This window comes from Gobio gobio, assembly GCF_949357685.1.
Source record: "Gobio gobio genome assembly, chromosome: 1".
In the NCBI taxonomy this organism is placed as follows: domain Eukaryota; kingdom Metazoa; phylum Chordata; class Actinopteri; order Cypriniformes; family Gobionidae; genus Gobio; species Gobio gobio.
In genome coordinates this window covers 77,389,720-77,395,719 of record NC_137097.1, presented here as the reverse complement: position 1 = coordinate 77,395,719, position 6,000 = coordinate 77,389,720, and positions in this window count along the sequence as shown.

Genomic DNA, 6,000 nt, shown 5'->3' with positions numbered 1-6,000 from the left:
GCCTAGGGTGTAAGATGGCCTTTACTCCTCCCGGGGCAAACTCCAGGCAGGTCGGCGTTACCGCCAAGGCCTGGAGATCTCCCACTCTCCTGAGAGAGGTAATGGCAAGGAGAAAAGCCACCTTAAGAGTCAGATCCTTTGGTCCAGCCGACTCCAATGGTTCGAAGGGGGCCTCAGCCATCCTTCGAGAACCACTGCCAGGTCCCAGGTTGGAACTCTGGTCCGAGCCGCAGGCCTCATCCTCCGAGCCCCACGGAGGAATTGTACAACCAGCTGGTGCCTACCCAGAGGCCCATCACCCAGAGGAGTGTGGAAAGCCGCAATGGCAGCCACGTACACCTTGAATGTGGACGGGGTAAGCCCTGCAGAAAAACGATCTTGGAGGAACTCCAGCACTGAAGCCACTGGGCAGTTAACTGGGTCCACCTCACGTTCTCTGCACCAAGTGGAAAATACATTCCACTTGAGGCTGTACAGTCTCCTCATAGATGGAGCCCTGGAGCTGAGTAAGGTCTCTATCACCTCCGCCGATAGGCCAGCCTCTATGTACCTGGTCCCCTCAGGGGCCAGACCCATAGGTTCCAAATCTCCGGGCGGGGGTAAAATATCGTACCCGCCGCCTGAGATAGGAGATCCCTCCTCAGAGGAATCTCCCACGGCTGACCTGCTAGCAGAGCTATGATATCCGAGAACCAAACTCGAGTCGGCCAACGGGGTGCTACCAGAAGTAGACTGACCCCCTTTCGACGGACCCTTTCCAGGACTCCCGGGAGCAGAGCAATCGGGGGAAATGCGTACAGACGCAGCCTCGGCCACGTCTGCACCATGGCATCCAGCCCCAGCGGAGCTGGATGCGTGAGGGAAAACCACAGTGGACAGTGGGACGTCTCTCGAGACGCAAACAGATCCACTTCCACTGGGCCGAACCTCTTGCATATGGCCTCCACCACCTCTGGGTGGAGTCGCCACTCCCCGGGCCTCAGCCCCTGCCTCAGCAGGATGTCTGCTCCCTGATTTTGGACCCCCGGGACATACATTGCCCTGATGGACAACAGTTTCCCTTGGGACCACAGGAGGATGTGATGCGCCAGTCTGCAAAGAGGGCGCAACCTCAAACCCCCCTGCCGTGCCCCAACCAGTGAGGGAGGCGTCTGTTGAAACGGATTTCCGGCAACAGGACGCTCCCAACACTGGCCCTTGGGACAGAAACCAAGGTTTCTTCCATATGACTAGGGAACGAAGGCCACTGCGCGTTACCCTGATCATACAGAATGGATTTCCCCTCAAGGAAAGCCACCTGGTTTACTTCCATATCAGGACATGGTGGCCGCGGAGGTCCGGGAAAAAGCTCCTCAGAGCTTTGTAGACCGCCAGCATTTCCAGGCAGTAGATGTGCCAGGAGAAATGCCTGGTCTCCCACAGACCTCTCGCAAAGCGGCCGCCATGACCACGTCCCAGCCAGTGAGGGAGGCGTCTGTTGAAACGGATTCCCGGCAACAGAACGCTCCCAACACTGGCCCCTGGGACAGAAACCAAGGTTTCTTCCATATGACTAGGGAACGAAGGCATCTGCGCGTTACCCTGATCATACAGAATGGTTTTCCCCCAGAGGAAAACCCCTTGATTCCCAGCTACCACTGTAAGGGTCTCATGCAGCAGGCCAAGAGATATTCTGTTGGACGCAGCCGCAATGAGCCCCAGCAGACCTTAAACTGCTTCACAGTGATGCTGTGGCCTAGCTTCATTTTAGAGACCACCGCCCGTATGGACTCGATACGTTCGGGAGACAATTGTGCCCACAACGTAGAGAATCCCATACGACTCCCAGGAACACAGTTCTCTGAGAAGGCGTCAACACGCTACTGCGTGTAGAGTCTCAAAGGGCTAGGCCGCCTGGAAGAACCCGATATTGGTACGCTTTGCCCCAAAAAGCGAACCTCAGGAACTTCCTGTGACACAGAAGGATGGATACAGGGAAGTATGCGTCCTCTTCAGACCCATCGTGACAGACCAGTCCTCAGACTGGATCTGAATCACAATGGAGGAATTGCTAAGCATCTTGAATCTGAATCTCCTCAGAGAACGATTCAAGTACCTCCGGTCTAAAGTTGGATGCAACTCGCCATCCCTCTTAGGAACTATGAAGTACTGGCTGTAGAACCCGGACTCCCTGTCTGGCGGAGGAGCACATTCTGTGGCCTCCTTACCAACAGGGAGTGAACTTCCTGTTCCATTACCCGAACCTGCCCAGGGACCACTGCCGTCCAGACCACCCCACTGAACTTCAGGGGAAGGTAACCGGACTGCAGTCTGTATGCCCCTTCCTACAGTCGCAGGCCCCAAGCTGATATATTCGGAGGCATAACCATGCGCCGAGATAATCTGCTAAGGGAACCAGCCTCTCGAGGCCGGTCTCGGGTGTCAACCGAGCCTCCTCCCCGACCCCCTGAAGCGGCTAACCGGCAGGGCGAAATCGAGGAAGATTTTCGGTGTGCGTACGCGTTTGCTGGACCACCGCAAGTCTTGCTAGAGGCGGCTGGTGCAGCACGCGTGCACGGGGAAACGATGTGGCCCGAAGCGTACTAGACGGCGGGAACACAGCATCGATTCCCGAAAACTCCACAGGGGAGGCGACCTCGATCGCTCCTACCCGGGAGAGGGGGCTGGCCAGCAGGGGGCCTCATCTAAGGGAGCAGCTCAACAGGGCCACAACCCTAGAGCGGACACTGCGATTAGCAATTGCCTGAAACTGATGTGTCCCGCAGGCCACAAGGCGGCGAGAACGACATCAACTTCAGGAGGGCTCCATCTTAGATGAATATCCAGTTCACAAGTTAAACACGCTTGGGTGACAGAATTAAAGTATCCAACTTATCAAAGTCGGATAACATGACACTCAATTCCTCGGAATTAAATGCCATCATAATCACCAAACCCGTGCAACCTGATCTGAATAATAGGCTGAATAAAAAATATATCTAACTCCTCAAAGTCAGATAATATTTTAATTTAATTCCTCAGAATTAAATGCAGCCACAATAAGGTGAAACATAGTCTGAATGATAGGCTGAATATCTAACTCCTCAAAGTTAGATTATATTTAATTTTAATTCCTTAGAATTAAATGTAGCCGTCATTAATCAGACGACACTGTTTTATTTGTATTTATACGGACTCATAGACCCCGCGTTGCCTCAGCAACGTGGTTCAAGCCGTCATAATACAATTGGCTTTCATCCCTCGAGAAAAAAGCCAAACAGTGTCACACAATACAGTGAAACATGGTCTGAAATGACTGAATATCTAACTCCTCAGAGTCAGATAATATCTCATTTAAATCCTCAGACTTAAATGCAGCCATATCAGACAAATACTGATTTATTGAACTATACGGACTCGTCCGTTAAGCCAACCAGTATCTCATGCACACCGATCGCGTGTGTTCACATTAATTGCAGACCCATAACCTGCGCGCTGCCTTTTTTTTTTTTTTTTTTTCAGCAATCGCGTGGATGGAATCTTGCATATTTAAGAAGTGCTTATGACTTTGACTGCCTCGATGCTGAGTACGTCTAATTCCTCAGAATCAGACCTCTCAAACATCGCGTCCTCCGCCCCGGGGGAAGAAGCCGCAGCGCGGGCTTCCACACGGGGAAGGAGAACATCTGAACTGTCAGACAAAGACTGGGAAGATGCCTCAGCAGTCCCAGTCCCGCTGACAGTCCATCCGTGAGCCCCATGACCAGCCTCGCCGCACCGCCTCGGCGGATGCGGGACCGATCCACGGGGCTCACGAGGCTGGCCGGCCTCATCAAACACGGCCAGCCGAGAGCGGAGCACTCTGAGCGTCAGCTTCCATAATGCTCACAAGCGGCTCCCTCGAGAGCCGCTCGAGCATGCTGAACGCCCAGGCAGTGCACACACAGCAGGTGTGTATCCGAGCCCGACATGTAGCGAGGGCAAGGATGCACACACTGCTTGAACTCTCTCACTTTTTCACACTTCATTTCAATCACACACTTTCACTGACATACAACAGTAAATAGACAGACAGTTTGACAGATAGCGCTTGCTGAAGAGCAATAACTACCGCCATTACGCTCCAGCAACCCTTTTATACTTCCGGGTATGCCGTCACGATGACGTCATCACGCACGCCAATCGGATTGGCCTAGTTGGCATTCTGGTTTCAGATTCGCTGATGCTAAGGGAGCATCCCCAAAGCGTCGTCCCGATGCAGTGCGAGTTCCCTCGAAAGGGAACTGTATTTTGCTATATTTCGCTTTTTTGTTTTGTTAAAAGAACAATATACAATGCATCCGGAAAGTATTCACAGCGCTTCACTTTTTCCACATTTTGTTATGTTACAGGCTTATTCCAAAATGGATTAAATTAATTATTTTCCTCAAAATTCTACAAACAATACCCCATAATGACAACATGAAAGAAGTTTGTTTGAAATCTTTACAAATTAAAAAAAAAACGAAAGGAAACAAAAGGAAAGGGGAAAAAAATTACATGTACATAATAGGGCTGAACGATACATCAAATTTTCATCGTCATCGCGATATGAACTCGCGCGATGAACACATCGCAACAGACAGCCTGACACGATGAATAAGGGAAAACAGTTTACATGCGACAATCTGATTAAGCTATTCTGAATACTTGGATTACTTCCACATTGAATTGCGTTTTATAAGTGTAGGAATGCGGCCATCAAATCCTGCTTACTAAACATATATTATAAAATATTTAGCTGACGTCAAACGGGGCCAACGGCTCTTGGGCTAGTAAATCAGCACATAGGAGAATGTAAAGTTGCACGTCGTCAACTAAGCAACTTTTTTTTTTGTATGTGAAGCTGTTTTACGTGAATAGTATGACACGAGTGAAGCACAAAGCTTTATTTACAAAATAAATAATAGGTTCGCAATTAAATGTTACATCACAGCCATGGAAACATAAGGATTAATGCCGAATGAGAGAGGAAGCTTTGTGTGGCGAGCCAAATTTAAGTTTGCTTGCGTTTTGCAATCTGGTCACACGATTTTCCACGAATTTAACAATAGGTTTACTCCATTTTATTCTACTGGACATGGAATCTCTTATTTATTTTCCCAAATCCTCATTTACGTCTCTCACAGGGGATTAAAAGTTCTTCCTTGTTTGATTTATTTAGGAGTAGGCTATATTCGCATCATTTACTGTGGTAAAATAGAAAACGGAGTAGGACAGATACATTTTACTTCAAACTTTACTTTATTTAACACAGTTTGTGCTTGCTATTAGACTTGGTCAGGTTTTTGTGTATAGCGTATTTCATTCACGTCGGAGATTTTTAGTTTCGCTTTCTCTCACAGCGATAATCAAACAAAGCCTAAGTTCTTGACCCTGCGGAAGATTATTTCGTTTTTCATATTTTACTACAAGTAGCCTATCAGTTTTGGAACATCAGGAGAAAACATGAAGATATTAGAAAACGATGCTTCTTTCCTGCTCATGTCATCCCTTTCAGCGCAAGGGATAAGTCATAAGATGCACGTCTGTGGGGAAATATAAAAAACATTTTTCTTTAACTAATATTTAACTTATATTTATATTTCGATTATTTACAGATATTTATTTAAATGTTTTACAGGCTGTAGTATGTTGTTTCACTGACGGAAGTAGGCCTACTAAAATAAACACGCATGTTTGAGCCTTATATTTTTTATTTTCAAAATGTAGGCTATTTAATTGAGGTATATATTCACCTCAATCTCAATTAAATAGCCTACATTTTGAAAATAAAAAATATAAACGAATAATATATTTAACGAATATATAGCCTAACGAATTTATATATATAATATAGGCTATATAAAAAAATATAGGCGTGCATGCGTGTGTAGCCGCCACCCCCAACCACCGCGCCACTGCACAGTTCCACTGCAGTGTTATATTTCGTTCTCCCTTCTCTTTCTTTAATATGAAATGCTTTTTGAATTTCCAAGATAG